Source organism: Camelus ferus, chromosome 34 (genome assembly GCF_009834535.1).
Source record: "Camelus ferus isolate YT-003-E chromosome 34, BCGSAC_Cfer_1.0, whole genome shotgun sequence".
NCBI classification, from domain to species: Eukaryota; Metazoa; Chordata; class Mammalia; order Artiodactyla; family Camelidae; genus Camelus; species Camelus ferus.
This window is the reverse complement of record NC_045729.1, coordinates 13,395,914-13,412,516: the sequence shown is the minus strand read 5'-3', so window position 1 is coordinate 13,412,516 and position 16,603 is coordinate 13,395,914. Positions and strand designations below refer to the sequence as shown.

The 16,603-nt window shown below is 43.5% G+C and overlaps 1 long non-coding RNA gene across 2 annotated transcripts in view; it reads left to right on the top strand.

Moving 5' to 3' along the window:
* LOC116661361 overlaps nt 1-16,603 on the top strand; it is a 59,434-nt gene that overhangs the window by 3,566 nt on the left and 39,265 nt on the right. The window contains exons 3-5 of one of the 2 annotated variants that reach the window (XR_004317241.1): nt 9,027-9,209; nt 10,793-10,958; nt 13,483-14,115. This is a non-coding gene — a long non-coding RNA (uncharacterized LOC116661361). Of the gene's footprint in view, nt 1-9,026; nt 9,210-10,792; nt 10,959-13,482; nt 14,116-16,603 lie in introns of those variants that run through there. The other variant, XR_004317242.1, reaches the window with a different exon arrangement.

Below are 16,603 nucleotides of genomic sequence, written 5' to 3'. Positions count from 1 at the left end.
TAGATGTGTCAAGCAATTTTGAAACTATTTTAGATGTATCGTGTCAATGGGCAAATGAAGAAATGTGTTCATGCTGTTGGGAGTGAGAATTCCCATATGGGAAAAGGACATCAAACTATGGAAATGGGGAAGGCAAGAAGGAACCCTGTAAGGGTGGATTAGAATTAAAGGCATCAGTGTGAACTCATGATTTTATATATATGTTTCCGTACGGATACATATACACACATTTGCATGCATACGTGTACATATATACATACACATGTGCACATAAATATGTATACATGTATATATATTTGTGTGTATATGTGTATTATATTTGTATTTACACGTGTAAGTACATGTATTTTTTTCTAGTTTTGTCTACTGAAAGATCCTAGAAGCAAAGTCTCCCCAGTAGCAATGAGCACCTAGCACTCAAATCTTGGCCTCTAATTCCAAGAGCTTTTCAAAGAAATGGCCAATTCCAAAGGAAGGATCATGTAGGTACGTGATGAACTTGGAACATTTTGCCAGAAAGAAAAGAAATGCTTGGAAAAAAAAAATGATGAGGGACATTCACAAGGACCACCTTGAAGGGATTTCTACTGGTTAAATCATACAATTTGAATACCAAGACAATTAAGTATGGCATTGAATGATAAATGATTGGAAAAAACAGAAATTAATAAGCCCCTACTGAGAAATATATAGGCAGTAGATAAACAAATAAACAAATACATAACATTCTATTTAAAAATTGGGGCTGTATTCTTCAAAAATGTCAATGTCATTGGCAATGTCAATGTCAAAAGGTAGAGAAAAGCTTAAGGGAATTAAGGAGACATGACAACTAAATGCAGTACCTGATCCTAGGCTGGATTTTGTACTGAAGGAGGGAAAAAAAACTAAAAATAAAGGGCTTTATTGAGTCAATTGATATAATTGGAAATCTGATAATTGATTAAATAAAAGTAATGTTCAGTGCTAAATTTACTAAAATTGATAACTGCACTAAAGTTTTGTAAGAAAATATCCTTAATCATAAAAAATAATAAAAGTATTTAGGAGCAAAAGGCCCTGTGTAAGCAATTTATTATCAGAAGGTTTAGAAACATTTATTTATGAGACAGAGAGAAAGAATGGGCTAGAACACACCTGATAAAGCAAATGAGGTAAAACTGTAACAATAGCTAAATTTGGGGAAAGGGTAGATGACTATTCTTTGTATTATTCTTATTTTTGCAGTTTTCCCATGAATTTTAACTTATTTCTGCTCCCCCTACCCCAAATACTAAAAGTGTCTAGAGACTTTTTGTCAGTAGACATTTAGTGACTATGTTCAGGGAATAGATTTGACCTCATGGGCATCGGAGCTGGCATTGGATCCTTTTGGGACCAGGGCTTTTGTCCCCATGTGGCTCCTGGTCTTCATTCTTACTGATCTCTTGTTTATTCTGTTACTGTGTATAAAGGAAAGTGGAACCGAGGTTTCTTCTAGTTCGCCTGGTTTGTTCCCAAGGGGCAAAGAAGAAACCTTACTCATCTCAGAAATCCCCATGGTGCCAGAGGCACAGGTACTTGCTTGGTTATCCTTTGCTGACTTGAAATGGATTGAATGAGCCCAACTTGTTCTAGTAAATAAAACTTTTGTGTGATGGTCTGGAGGAAAACCTCTTCAAAGTCAAGGGGAATAGTCTAGTCAGTGGCATCTCCAAGATCTCTCTTTGTGGATCTGGTGAGAGGGGTGGGTGCAGTGTCTAGCAGATAAAGTGGTTGTGGTAGGCTCAAAATCCCCCCCCCCCCAAAAGAGAATATTCACCTCCTAATTTTTGGAACCTGTGAATGTTACCTAAAATGCCAAAAAAGGACTTTGTAGATATGATAACATTGAGGGTCTTGAGATAAGGAGATAACCATGCATCCTCAGGGTAAGCCCTAAATGCAGTCACGTGTATCCTTATAAGAGGGAGCAGAGGGAGCTTAGACACACAGAAGAGGAGATAACAATGTGGCCATGGAGGCAGAGGCTGGAGTGAAGTCCCACAGGCCAAGGAATGCTGGAAGAGGCAGGGAAGGCGTCTCCCCTGAGCCTCCAGAAGAAGCATGGCACCGCTGACATCTTAATTTTTGCCCAGTGAAACAACTTTCAGACTTTTGGCCTCCAGGAATGCGAGAAAGTAAATTTCTGTTGCTTTAAGCTATCAAGTTTTGTGTCAATTTGTTCGAGGAGCCTTAGGAAACTAACACAGTGGTAGAAACTGAAATTACTTCCACTTCCGTCCTCACTTCTAGCTCATACACTTCCTTTCAGGAAGGTGTGCCCTCGCTGAGCCTTATTGCTTTTAATTTATAACATAGAAAAATAGAATATGTAGGCATAGTGGGAGTAAGGGAGCAAAGGTCTAAAAATACAACCTCTTCATGCAAGGCTTTCCTCCCTCTAATATGTAAAAGTAGATGGTTCCCAACCTTGCCTTCTCTCCCTGATCCATCCAGACATCACAGGCACAACATGATCCAAATCGACTATTTGAATAACCCTACCTCTTGTCTATTTCTTTCTTAAATCAGTGTTTGACTGAGAAAAGATCTAATTCAGAGTTTAAAAAAAATCGAATTGCATGTCCTGATTACTCATACTCTCCTTAATAAAATTTAACGGACTTAAACTCCTCATCATCATTAATTTTGTTCATTGTCTCACTTAATCCCCATAATGCAGCCAGGTAGGTTTATTAATATTATTTTACTGATGAGGATGACCTTGAGGATATGACTTTACAGATGATGACCCATGACTTTCTGATAAGTTACGGCAGGAATACAGTTCTAAGGGAAGTTCTGTGCAAGCAGGAGTGCCACGGCCTGGACACACATTTTGCTGCTGGGGTGACTAACAAGTATGGCAGAAGTTCAGAGATGGAATCTTTATGGAGGGAAACTGAGAATGGACAGGGCTTGCGGAGAGGAATTCCAGTGGAATTTGGAGTTGGCTGAGTCATCAGTGATTCCATCATAACTGCTAGTTTTAAGTGGATAAGTGCTCAAGAAAGTCTGCTCAAGGTTCCAACCATTTCTGGCATCATGTGGCTTTGAGAGTGTCCAGAATAGGAGTTTTCTTAAATGTAGGTCATTTCTAGCTTGGCTTTGAAGATTCCAGACCTTCTGCATTCTCTATTGGGTAAAAGGGTAGAATTTTAACGTTTAGAGGCAATACTGCCCATGTAGCAAAGAACAGTTAAAAATGAGTGGTTAAAAATGCAGCTGATACTTCAGTCTCAAAGCTAATTGCAATATTCTGGCTTTCCTTCTTGATTTAAGTAGTTGCTGATACTGTATAAAGATCATAGAATGGCTTGTAGGTAGCATGCAAGTTGCAGGGTTAGGGCCAAAACTCTTATGTAAGTCATTGAAACTTTAAATAAATCAATTTCCTCATCTTCAAAATGGGGTTAATAAAACCTTTCCTACTTCATGAGGATGTCATATAGCTAAAATGAGGAAATGTGAACTTTTCAAGAGCTTTGGATTTAAGCAGATCTTGGTTCAAATCTACTTTTTCTGGTTACAGAACTTGGAGCTAGTTTATTCAGAATCTTTCTAGTCTAGTCCTCAGGTTCTGTGTCTGAAGAGTGGAAATAATAACAGGTACTTCATAGGGTCTTGGAGGCAATTACATGAGGTAACAAGTATAAAGCACTATTAAAATGCCAGGCACAGAGTAAGCATATCATTAATGGAAGTTGTTATTACCTGAGTCATAATTGACACTCAAGGAATTTACAAGGTTAAAAGGAACTGTCCAGTATCTTAGTAGTAGTAGTAGTGGTAAGTGTAAGGCTTGCAAAATCTAAGCCTGCCTTTGAAATATGCAAACATGTTTTTATTTACTAGCGACCGTGAACAAGGCAAATGTGCTGTTCAAGCAGTTAGCTTTAGACATAGAAGTACAGCCAAACCCAGTGATTTTTCCCCAGTCGAGACATTGTCCGCCTATATTCAGATTTCATGTTCTCCTATGAATCCTGGCATTTTGTGAAGCAGTTTGTTCCACGTGTAACTTGATACCGTCTTCTCTTACTTCCTAAGACTGTAAATTCCTGGAGAATAAAAGTAGCATTTTCTTGTGGCCATAGAGCCTGGTGGGGCTTGGTGAGGACTGCATGGATGTTCAGTATTTTAAGTACTCGCTGGTGCTGGAGCGCAGCAGGAAGGGTTCACGTGCGCACCCAGTGTGATTCTGGGGCGGTGTGTTGGGGGAGTCAGCTGGGAGAAACTAATGATTTGCAGGGATTGGGAGCCTCTCACCCATGAAAGCGCACACGCTTGGCTCCCTGAGTCTTACATCCACAGCAGATGAATGAAAGTAAATTCTGAAGCAAAGCCCAGAGGATTGGTTATGTCTCCTCTTTTCTGAAGTACTGCCTTTTATCAACTTGGACACTAAAGTCGAGGCTCTGACACTCCCTAGCCATGGAACCTGGAGTATGTCATTAAGTCACTTTGAGCCTTGGGATTTTTATTTTTGAAGCGGGGTGATAATATCAGTTCTGTTTGCTTCACGGGGTTGTCCTGAGCACCGAAGAGGAGGCGTACATGAAAGGCCTGTTATGCAGAACTGTGTACACACAGGTACTATTATGATGTCACCCCACTACAGGCATGGGTCTTTATTGGTGGCTTCTTGCCCAGAGATGACAATCAGTTACATATGAAGCACCAAGTACTTCACTGGCTTTCAGGAGGGGTCGCTGTACGGAGCACCTCAGGGGCCGTGCCCCCTCGGAGGCCCTCGTCCTACAGCTCACAGACAGTGCTGTCAGTTTCTCCAGAGCAACCTGGACCCAAACCTGGCTCTCTGGCAGCAGGAGGAGATGTGCACGAATATGTTCCCCCAGCTCCAGCACTCATGTGTCGGCACTGACTCCTCACGGTTCTGCCGGGAGCTGCCTGTGGCTGAGGGCAGGCATTTAGGCAGCAGTTGGCTATTTTGGAGGTTGCTTTTGAGGACTCCGGAACAGGATCTCCTTGTGAGAAGGTAACCAGTCCTCAACTGTTCTGGCTTCTTGGTGCTTCCAGAGTTTTCTATGAAAATTTCTACCCTGATACCTCCCCAGGCCATTCCACATTTTGCTGGACTTCTTCCAGATTCTTTGCTTTAATTCTGGGTGTTGGGTGATCCACTTGTACACGTGGTCCACAGAGCATGAGGCCTGACCTAGCTAATGACAAAGATCAGTTGCTGATGCCTCATAGATCTATCTACATCTCTTCAGGTTACCATGCATCACCTTATTTTTTGAGGAGATTTCCAGAAGGGAGGGGGCCACCTGAGGTTGCTTTTGCCCTCCTGTTGGTAATCATAAGACACGAGTAGAAACAGAGGTATTTGACCCCCTGGAAAAGTCTAGTTTCCCTGCTTACATTTCTCATTGGTTCTGTTCCTTTTTTTTGTTGTTTTTAAAATTCTTTTGTTGTCTTTGTTTTGGGGGGGTAATTAGGTTTATTTATCTATTTAATGGAGATACTGGGGATTGAACCCAGGACATTATGCATGCTAAGCACGTGCTCTATCACCGAGCTACACCCTCCCCCAGCTCTTTTCCTTTTTACAAACTCTTCAAAATGCTCATGGACAAATTCCCTTCCTGCTACTCTCTCTGCTACTCTCTCCATTTCCTCACTTTTACCTGGAGGAAGACGCTTCCAGGGCAATTACAAGCTCTTTTAGAATTTAATCCTGGAATCACTGAACTTCAGAGTTAGAAGGGGTCTTGGAGACATCTGTCCTAAAAGTTTCATGTGGACACAGATGTGACCCTGAGGCTCAAAGAGATGTGGTGATTTAGTTAAAGTCGCACAACCAAGCCAGGGACGAGGTGACTCTCCGTCACGTGCTTCGTGTCCTCTCCCACTGCATGGGGCTGACATTCCTCTTGCAATAATCGAAGCATCATAAACTAGGGGGAAACTTGAGAGAGCTTCTGCTCTAGCCCTCTGATTGAAGCCGCTTCGACCTGGCATCCCGACGGTATGGAATCTATTTACTTCCTCCCTGAGGTCTTTTGGAAGTCTCATTCTCTCTCTCGCTCTCCTTGCTTTTTTTTGCTTAATTCCTCCCTCCCTATAAACTGTAGTTAAAAATTACTATCTTAGTCCCTAGGCTTGTGATGTATTTTCTTAAAAAAAAAAAAAGCACAAAGCAAAACAAACCGCACTGCAGCAAGATGATTGCTTCTAGAAAACTGTTTTCCATCAGACACGTATGGACACCACACTGGTCCCTGCTCGTCCCTTCTGCTCTTTCCTCTCATTTGTTGTGAACTTAGATTCTTTCACTGAGTTCCCTAGACCCCAAAAGAACACTCTGTTCAGTGAGCCCGGTCTGTCCTCCGCCCTGCGGGCCACATGTCATTGGATTCCAAGCCAAACAGTGTTTTCCTGCCTTTTCCATTCAACACAACATTCCTGGGTTGTTTCCTCTGCTGGCAGGGCACTCACAAATAGAGGAAGACGGAGAAGCCCGTGAAGGCACAGGCTCAATTACCACAGTGGAAATGATGGAAAAGTTGAAACAAAGTGTAATCCTTGTAGCTACAGATCGATCATAGGATTATCTCCAAAAATCTGGTATGTGTAAATTTGAAAATTATGTGCTTGGAAATGTTTTGAAACCTACCCGAGTTATCCGGGAGCCAAGGGGCTGTGTTCCCTCCTTTTGGCGACCAGTCATTTAGACTGAAACCGTGACTCTTTTGGAGACTTTTAAGTGTTACCAGAACAAGTTCATGTGTCTAACACACCAGGAGGCCAAACTGAAACATCAGAGTTTGGGGCAGAGAAAAGTTTATTGCAGGGCCAAGCAAGGAGGAGAGGCAGCTCATGCTCTAAAAAGCTCCAAACTCCCTGATGGTTTTCACAGAACAGTTTTTATAGGCAAAATTGGGGATGAAGGCTGCAGGATGTGTGACTTTCTTCTGATTGGTTAGTGGTGAGGTAATAGGATGGTGTTCCAGGAATCTTGTGCTCAGCCTGAAGTTACCATCCTCCACCTGGGTGGGGGCCTTAGTTCTTGCAGAAGAACTTAAGGTATTGTTATGTACATCCCATGGGGATGAAGCTGGACCCTGCCCCATCCCTGCACTATTGTGTCTTGACTGTTCCTCCCCTGTTTCTGCATCCCCTCCCTTCCCAGATTAGTAACTGTTTGAATCTGCCCTTTGGAACTCAGGGTAGGTCTAGGAGGCTCAAGCCTTTTCTCTGCAAATAAGAAAAGGGGCATGGAGAGGCTTTTGCACCTGGGAGGGCCCCATAGGGACGCTCTTGGTTCCAGTGAGTGTTAGTCTCTGGACAGCTCTAGCTGAAATGAGCTTCCTTGTCTTTGTGTGGATTCTAGGCACTGGGACCTTCCAGCAGGACTGCATCCTTTTTCCCAAAAGAACGGATCTGATATTGGAGGATAGTGCTCCTGTCTTCTGAGTCTTTTCTTCCCCAGGCTAAATCTCTATAGTTCCTTCAGCAGTTCCTCATTTGGTGTCCGTTGCCTGGTCTTCCGGCTCCCGGGCTGCTCTGCGGAAAGAGCTCTACTTTGTATTTGCAGGCAGCCCTCCTCCCTCCCGCCTGTAGCTGTTAGGCCGCTCAACCTGGCCTGACGCGGCAGCTTCTTAGACAGACCCGAGGATCTGACGCTCAGCGGGTATCCTGTTGCGTCCTTGAGCGTCCTTCAATGGCTTTCTTGGACACAGTGGGTAGGCATGCATCAGTGACGAGACCAGAGGTACAGAAGGAGGAGCAAGGGCAGGATATGGGGGCTCCAAGCCCACCTGAGCCGGTCAAGTCTTTTACGAAATGGACAGGATGAAAAAGCTTTGACTGACTTTCTGTCTAGAGCTTAGTTGCCGGACTCAGACCACTTGGGTTCAAATCCTGTCTTGTCTAGCTTGTAAGTTTTTTAATTGTAATTTTTAAATTTTTTGATGTACAATGTCAGTTTCTGGTGTTTATAAGATGTTTAAACTTGAGCAAGTTACTTAATCTCTCTGTGCCTCAGTTTCCTCACCTGGAAAATGGAGATGCATACCACTGCTGTCAGGCTGCAATTCAAGGTGCTGAGGACGGCGCCTAGTGACGTCTCACTGGTGCTGTTATTGTTACGAGTGTTATCACTCCTTCCCCTCTTTTCTTGGTGCTGACGGTCACCCCTGGAGAGCTTTTCTGAAGCAACAAAAACTACAGCACACCCCTCCCGTCCAGCCGTGCTTCAGGCAGGAGGTTCACCTTTGCCCCCAGATTGCAGGTGTCTGTGGGAGGATAATAACGCAGAAAGCCTGTCATTAATCCCTTTCAGGCTCCTGGGGCCTTTCATCCTAAAGAATTCCAAGGCCCTTGAATAAAAGAAGCAAAAACACTCATTAAAATGTGGACATTTGTATGGCAGGTACAAGAACCTAAAATTGCTATCTGAAGTTTTGCTATTCTTATCTAAAATTGTTATCTGAGGTTTCGGCTTTAAGAGCTTATTCTGAGTAATCTTTACATTCCAAAACTCAACCCAGAATCTCCATTCTTTCTTCCCTTGCCTTCTGGCAAACCAGAGACAAGGGCTCTGAGCACTCTTCCCAGCAATGTTTCCTCACTTGAGAGAAGAGGATGGCACAGAACGAAAGGGGAAAAAGGCAGTAACACCAGATTCCTGCAAAATAGCATCACAAAAGGCAAAGAGGACTGGAGCTTTCATCTCCAGGTCTCACAGTTATTTACACCTGATCTGATACCTGCTGCCAGACATAATTGTACTTAACTTATAGCGAGTATTTTGACTTGCCCAAGGTTAGAGTTTCACCTCTTATGCATCAACAACAATGATATATTGGTTTGTGAGATCAGTCCCATTGTTTTGGATTTTTAATTAACTCTGCAGTCCTCTTCAGACAAGGATGTGCTGGAGGTCTGCTCTGGTCTTGGCTCTGGGCAACATGGTCGGCCTGGCTGCCTGCGTGGGAGTGGCTGCATTGTTGAGAAGAAATTTTTCTTTGCTCTTCTAGGTTCTTCTGGTTGGTCTGAGAATGAAATTGACATGAAACAGATAAACAGGAGAAAATGAAACAAAAGTCGAATACATGTATCCATGGGAGAGACCCAGGAAAGCTGAGTAACTCACCAAAATGTTGGCTGAAGCCCTCCCCTTAAACACCATCTCCAGCTGAAGACAAAAGAGAATGTTGGAGGTAGTGGTTTGGGATTTCCAAGGGGAGAGAAGCAATTCACATGGAATTAGAAAAACAAATGTTTGGTAAATGAATGCTCGCTGGGCTTTGCAGAGACAGTGGGACACAGAGTGAACTCTGATCTCAGGTCCTGCTAAGTTTTCCCTGCCACACCTAGCCCATATTCTTTTTTAAAATTATTTAAATTATTTTTATTTTTTATTTCTTTTTATTGAAGTATAGTTGATAAATACCTAATCCCATAGTCTTTGCAGATACCTCTGGTGATAGGTCTCCTCCAGAAACAAGCCCTCTATCTAAATTCTCTTAGGCAGTTAAGGGGAAGGTCAATGTTCCCAAGACTTCGGTTTCCTAAAAACAGTCAGCCTAAATTAATCCTCAGGCCAACGAGGCACATTTTGGGGTGGCACATTTTGCTACCTTGCAGCATAGTGAGTAATTTATCACAGGCACAGCTGTGGAAGGCTGCCTTTCAGTCCATTCACTAGCCTTCACGTTGCAAACCCCTCACGCTCTGGTGAAAGAAAGAGATGGTAAAATTCCATTTCCTGATGGCCCATGTGAATAGTCTGTGTGTCATCTGCCTAGGGATACCTGAACCTACCCAGAAGATTAGGATCTGTTAATCTGGTGGATCTCATTGCAGCACAGACTTTCAAAGACCTGTGTCCTCATCTCCAGTGGCAACAGATGCCTGGGTCCCTGTTGCCCCCTCCCCTACACATGGCTGGTGGGATGGAGTTAGCATTTGATGAAGTGGTCTGTTGTCTCTGTCCCTGCCCTCTTAGGTTTGGTGGCATATTCTTATCCCTAATTTCCGGTTTATTTAGGGAAAAGGAAAGAGAGAAGTGAACTAACATTCAGTGAATGCTTATCATGAATCAGACACATTACACACATGGTTTCACTTAATTTCACAGGTTGTAAAGTTACCTGAGAATATTGTCTTTTGATTTTGTTTTGTGTTTTGTTTTTAAATCCAAGTTAAAGAACATGGTGGGCGATACGTGTTTTAGACTAGAACATAGGAGATCAAGAGACAGGAAGATTCTCTTTGTAACCTCTTCAATTCTTTCTACTCACAGGTGATGAAAATGTGGATATGTCAGATTCTAACTCGGATAGATTTCCACATTTGGGCCCTTTTGGGGAGGGCAAATCCTCATTTGCAGATTTGTGAAATGATAGATTCATATTACTTTGTGGTCTTTTGTACCCAATGGCAGTAGAATTTTGGATTTGTACAGGTGGCTCTGTAGAAACAGCGCAGCATCTTAGCATAACTCATTGAGATAACATTTTCAGCACTTGGTAAATGATGTGTTTGAGATGCATGGCTCTTAGTGTTTGAGGTCATGACCAAGGCACCTCTGCCCACCTTGCAGGACAAGTATCTTGGAGAAAATAAACTGCCTGGATACCCTGAACATATATAATGATGACAGTAGCATAATAACTATTTGTACTATCAGCTTAATTTTGGTTTTTATTGCTTTGGTCTTGCTTTTGCTCATAAGAGTTATTGCTTGCTGACCATGATAGCTCAGAACTTAATTCCATTAATTAATATCTTTTTTGAATAGATGACATGCTTTGTGGCTCAGAGATCCCAGGAACAGGGTAAAGATGTGGCTTCTGAGATTTGACCCAGCCTGTTTCCTGTGGGTGGGCAGATGGCCTGTTCCACATGATGAGCTGCTAGAAAGAACTGCTATGAATTACCGCATTCTGCTTCGCATCTATAAATACGTAAGTCTGTGCTTAATAATATATTTGATGCAAATATGCAATGAACACATGAACTAAATGAGCCTTTCAGATAAGTTCAATGGGCTTACCATCCCACAGACAGTTTTTATCAGCCTGCCCTCTCTCAAGGCTAGAAAGCCTGTATCACAGAGACAGTAAAACTTATTAAAAACAATTAACATTCTTTCCTATTGACTTTTCTTAAGCTTCTCCTGGTAATAGGTAGGTAGAATGATGACACATGAGACTCATCAATTTACAGGTATTTACTGGGCATCTTATCATAAAGCTAAGTGTAGATACGTGATCCAGAAGAGGTGGGAGATATCATCCCCACCCTCCAACACGAATAATCAAGTCTGGGAGTGAAAAATAACAATCAAGAAGTAAGTGTGAAAGTGTTTGACAGTGTGTATACATTGTATGAGTAACCTCTGTCCTGGAGTACGTGGAAAGGTCATCACGGAGGTGAAGAAATGAGCTGGGATTTGAAAAAGTTGTAGAATTTGCATTAGGAATAATGACGTTAATGGCTCATATTAGCATTTGCAATGAGTTCTTTTTATGATCCCTGTACCACCTCTCTGAGTGGAGGTGGAAGGGAGGAATAGAATTTGTTGAGTTAATATGCTAAGTGGACCAGATGACACCTGCATGTGATGTGGATTTCATTACAGAAAAAGAATCTTTAAAAAACATTTTATTTATGTATTTATTTTACAGTATCATATATTTTAAATTGAAATATTATCGAATATAAATTGAATATTATATGTTATAGGTATACAGTATAGTGATTCATACATGTTTAAAGGTTATACTCCATTTATAGTTATTATAAAATATTGGCTATATTCCCCATGTTGTACAGTACATCCTTGCAGCGTATTTTATACCTGATAGTCTGTCCCTCTTACTCCTCCACCTCCATCCTGCCCCTCCCCCTTCCTTCTCCCCACTGGTAACCGCTATTTCTTTCTCTACATCTACCTGTGAGTCTGTTTTTTCAGAAAAAGAATCTTGAGTTTAGGGATCCCAAATCTTTTATAATAGGGGGTAAGCCTTCTTGATTTTTGTTCCAAAGGGAGACTCTATCTTCCAAGGCTGTTTTTCGTACCATTGTCTTTGAAAAGATAAATCTGGAACAAAGTGTAGTCAGTGCCTCTCACGAGACATGCAAACTTAGGAGACGCCCAGGGAGAGTTGTCTCCCAGAAGCGTCTCAAGGGTACCCCGCTGGTGAGCGTCAGGGCGAGGATTAGAAGCAAAGCTGCCAAGATCCTTGTAGTGACCGCACTTGTTCCCTGTCCGAGGTACCAGACTCAGATTTGTCCCAACACCTGGTCCTCGTCCTATTTGGAGAGCTTTGTTGCTGGTCTGGCTCACATAATGCTCCTGCATCAGTGATTGAGCTTCTTCTTTGTCCCTCGGAGCCAAGTCCCAGTCTTGGGCTCCACTGTGGTGGTGTTTCTTGCCTTGTTCCTCATGGCTGAAGTGCCTGCTCTGGAACTCCACCCAGTTCCACAGCCCCAGGGATTCGCCTGCCACTTCCTGGGCCACTCTTGGCCAGCATCATGTCTGGATCTCTGTGTCTTCTATTCCGCTGTTCTTGGTCCAGTTGTCACAGTTGCAAGAGCTCCTTGACAGTGACCTGCCTGCCAAGACCTTTATCCTGTCACTCTCTCTACCGAGGCTACTCCGAAGACCCAGTTGGACCTGAGGTCTCCTCTCCTATAACGCCTCTTGTGTGTGTGCTCCGTGTGTGACCCTGCTCAGTGTGTTTTGTTTCTGGGTCATCATCCAGTTGCTTGCTTGATTTCATTCCAGTGAGAGAGGGAGGGGGTGTTGGGGAGATCAAGGATGAACAACATGAGCAGAGTGCTGCAGGCGGGTGGTGGTACTGGGCTAGCCCAGAGGCCAGTCTGATTAGAGCCAAGGGGAAGAGTGGCACGGAAGAGACTCTGGATGACAGGCTGAGGAACACCAGTGAAATCATAAAGCGTCACGAGACTTCGCGGTACCGTGTGCAGACTGATGGAGAGAGCATGGATTTGGGGATCTAACAGACCTGGGTTTGCATCCTGGATCTGCTACGTACTAGAGCATGACCTTGGAACTTTTGCTCTGTGTCTGAGTTTCTCATCTGTAACACCTATGTCATGGGGCTGTGATGAGAGTTGTTGATAACATACGTACAACACCTAGCACCGTGACTTCAGTTTGCAAATGCTCAACAAATGGCAGCTGCTATACATCTATCATTATGGAATGTTTACCCGAGATACAACTTAGAGCTTATTTAATCTAATCCTCTTATTTTATTTTAATTAATGAATTGATTAAACTGAAGTGTAGTTGATTTACTATAATGTGTTAGTTTCAGGTGTATAGTGATTCAGTATTTTTGCAGATTATAGTCTATTATTACAAGATAATGGGTATAATTCCCTGTGCTCTACAGTATATCCCTGCTGCTGATCTATTTTAATTATAGTATTTTGTATGATCTAACCCTCTTATTTTAGACACAGGAAAAAAATGAAGCATAGAGCGCTCAGAACAGTGACCTGTTTGCCCTGCCTTGCCAGCTAGTGACAGCATCTTACTCACTGGACACTTATTATTCATCACCAGAGCCTGAGAGTGTGCAGTCTGACATTTGTCACTCGGTGTCTGTGCTGCAAGCAGCTAGGAGCGTCTTCTGGAAACACAGCCTGTGGGTTTGATTCTGGCTCACCCTGTGCTGGCAAACTTTCCTTCCTTGGCTGTAGACGATCTAGATGTAAACCAGTGAAGTGCTCCTGTGACATAGCCAGCCTCCTGACGCTTGAGTCTCACCACCTCCCTCCCATTGCTCAAAACTGCCGCCACTTAGAGCCACTTCGTCCAGCTAACCCCTACTCGTTTTATAGGGCTCAGCTTAGGCACCACTTTCTCCGTGGAGCCTTCCCGGATGCACCAGCGAGGCGAGGTGGCCTGTCACATGCTCCCGTGGAGGAGAACACGGGGTTCATGTTCCGTATGACATCCCCAGCACCCGCCGTTCCTGCTGGGTGATCTCTGTAAGTGCAGGAGTTGGTTGGCCTTGTTTTCTGGGACATCTTGGTGGAGAGTAGATGTTTACTGAATGTTGGTTAAATGATGAAATAAAGTTTGCTAATGGCAGTCATCAGTTCTAGAATTTTGGAGTTGCTGCTTGGAATGTAAAAACTACTCTAATGTTGGGAAGATAATAGTCTTAGAATAAGGGAGAGTTTTTCCCAAGAAAGGCGGTTGGAAAAGTGATAGTGATATGTATATATTTGTGTAATATGTATTATATGTACACACACACAAGCACATTGCATTGCCATTACTTTTGCCATTTCATCTTGCAGTGACACTTCATCATGGACTTACTTGGCCTGAGGACTGGCATTTGCAAACTGCTGTGCTAAAAGTCACAGCCATTAATTAACTGTAGCAATTTTCATTGCTCCACATTGCTGAGGGAAGCAAATTTCACAGTCCCAATGGTTTTCATGACCAGTGCACCAAGTATACATCCATCTTTTATTTCCTCCTGGTCCAGTGTTCACCCCTAATTCTACTTTTCCTTTTTCTTAATGAAAACCCCACCTTGACACGGTGGCTTACTTAGTTCCTGCGGCCATGCACCGTGTCCAGATGGGAGGTAGCAGCAGGTGCAGAAAAGGGCCCCTCCTCTGGGAAGTGTCATTCAACCAGAAGAGAACATGCCCTTCTAGCAGCTGAAATCTCTTCCTGGATTTGTGGTGTCCTCACATGGGCCTGATCCTGCCCCAGGGTGAGAACAAGGAAAGTGTGCTTAGCAAATGGGCCACAGGGACACCATGTCCAGTGGTGCCAGCTGCCCCCTGCCAGGGATTGCCCAGCTGAGGGACCAAGCCATGCATCCAGATGGGGCCTGGCTCTGCTAGGGAGACAAGGCCACGTGTTTGTATGTCACACAGAGGTGAAAGGCTGGAGGTGATGGTGAGTCAGTGGGTCCATGGAGTGTCTTGGTTTCGGGGATGTGGGCTTTGCAGTCAGGGAGACATGGGGGTAGAGCTCTGCTCCGCCACTTTGTGACTTTAGGCAGGTTTGTAAGCCTCAGTTTCCTTATCTGTAAAATAAGGATAATGACAATGTCTATTTCATGAGGTTGTTGGGAGGATTAAATGAGACAGTGCAGGCAGAAGGCTCAGCAGAGTGGCAGGGCCGTGTCTCGTGCCTCCTAAATGCTGCCTCCGTGATCATCGGCAGGGCCGTCCAGGAAGTGCTCGGGGACAGAGAACTCTCATTGTCTTTGCTCTCTTCTCTCTACCTCACTGCCCTCTCCCAAGCCCTGGCACCCCTTGATGTCCCCATCATTCTTGTTCGCTAAAACCAGAAACCCAGATACTATCCTAGCAGCCTCTCTCTTCCCACCTCACCTCTACCATCTAAGAAAGTCTATCAGTCCTGCAGACTCAGTCTCCATTCGCACTGCTCTTCCTCCTGCTGCTTGGCCAAGAACAGCGTAATTCCTCTCTTAGGTGATGGCAGCTGGCCACCAGGCTGAATCCCATTCCCAACCTTTCAGAAGTGCAAATCTGAGCTCAGGGACTCTTGCTTAAGACTATCTCTGTTTACATGCGAGATAAAATCCAAAGTTCTTTGGGACTAATTATGGCTCTGCAGGACCTGGCCTGTCTCTTCCTGCTCCTACCCCTGTTCCTGTGTCCCAGAGACACGACCCCCTCTGTGCACGCTCAACAGCCTAATGGGGTTTTCTATCTCTGAGCCTTAAACACGTTCCCCCTTTCTGGAATGCTAATGAGGAGGAGGAGGGGGACGAAGCAGAGGAGGAGGGTAAGAAGAATAACAGCCTCCACATCCTGGGAATTTACAGTGCCATCCTCAGTGCTCAGTGCTCTACATTCACTGTCTGCCTTTCCCCTACCCATCAAATATAATTATGGTAATTTTAAAAGTATCTTTGTATTTATTCACATGAGTGCTTCCTGTGTCATCCAGAGGGCTTGACTTTGCCGGATTCTCTTACCTATAGGAGGAGCATGTGTGGTAGCCAGTGTGGAACCTCCTACTCACTTTTTTGCCTTTTAAATAGACTTTATTTTTTAGAGCAATTTTAGGTTTATAGCAAAATTGAGTGGAAGGGACAGAGAGTTCCCATATATTCCTGCTTCCCCTTTACAGTCTCCCCCACTATCAATGGCCCACACCAGAATGGGACATGTATTATAATTGATAAACCAACCTGGGTATGTATCACCTGGAGTCCATACTTTACATTAGGGTTCATTCTTGGTGATGTGCACTCTGTGAGTTTTGACACATGTACAATGACATGTATCCACTACTGTAGAATCACACAGTATAGTTTCACTGCCCTAAAAGATCCTGTGTGTTCTGCCTATTCATCCTTCCCTGCTACCAACCTCTGGCAATCTTTTTACTCTCTCTATATTTACCATATCCAGTATATCATATATCATACATATCATATCCAGTATCATATCATATCATACACATCATATCCAGTATATCGTATTGTATCATACAGCATGTAGGATTTTCAGGTTGGCTTCTTTCATTTAGTGATATGCATTTAAAGTTCCTCTATGTCTTTTCATAGCTTGATAG